This window comes from Phytophthora parasitica (assembly GCF_000247585.1).
Source record: "Phytophthora parasitica INRA-310 unplaced genomic scaffold supercont2.8, whole genome shotgun sequence".
NCBI classification, from domain to species: Eukaryota; Oomycota; class Peronosporomycetes; order Peronosporales; family Peronosporaceae; genus Phytophthora; species Phytophthora nicotianae.
In genome coordinates, this window is record NW_008648994.1 from 966212 (window position 1) to 967094 (window position 883).

An 883-nucleotide genomic window follows, 5' to 3' on the forward strand; every position below is an offset into this window, starting at 1 on the left:
AGTTGGGTATTCCTTTGTATAGTTGTGTACTTGTTGCTATCTGAAATGATTGATATTCTACAAGGCAGTACTAAATAGTTTCATTGTTTAAAATATCTTCGTTTAGCTTAAATAATATATATGTGTGTTCTTTGAGGTAGCTCGCTTCCGGCATTTATAATAAGAAACCCGCTACTGGTAAGAATGAAGAGAAACATACTAGAATTTAGGAATCAGCACGCGGTTTTACCTCTTCTATAAAGCTGTCATATACGTTTTATCAAAACTTAATCTAATTCTGCGAGAGAAAAAACTTGGTATCATGATTCTTAACATGACAATACTTGTAACAATATATCTACATGAAGAAATGAGCGAGTTTGATTTGCCAATGGTACTCTACTGTAGATCTCAATATATCCACCTCCGTATCACCAGCCATTCACTAGAGTAGAATATGTACTTTTTACCCTTTACGTGCACATTTTGAAAATCTGACAGATCTGGTCGTGCAGACGATCCCCTGAGCAGTCATTGAGCTGCTAGTCTCCAATTAATTGCGGTCTAAGGGTACTTGTACCACAAAAATGGATCCAAGACCCATTAGCTTGGAACAACACGCAAAATTTATTAATGGAGATGATTGTTGTAGCTTCTTACTACTTCCTTCGTCCCAAAATATAAGGCAGTTTGTCCAAAAATTTCATTTTTTAAGCTCAAATCATCGTATGAAGGTTCATTAATTGGCTAATAGTTAGGCGCTCCGCGTAATGATGCGGTTGGTGGTTTTCACGAATAAATTCGTTGGGTAGAAGTAAAGTTACGATCTTCGGAACAGTGCCACTTCATCCCACTCTACCTTTTTCCTTCGTCGTTCCTACCCATGGCTATTCCCACCGCTCTA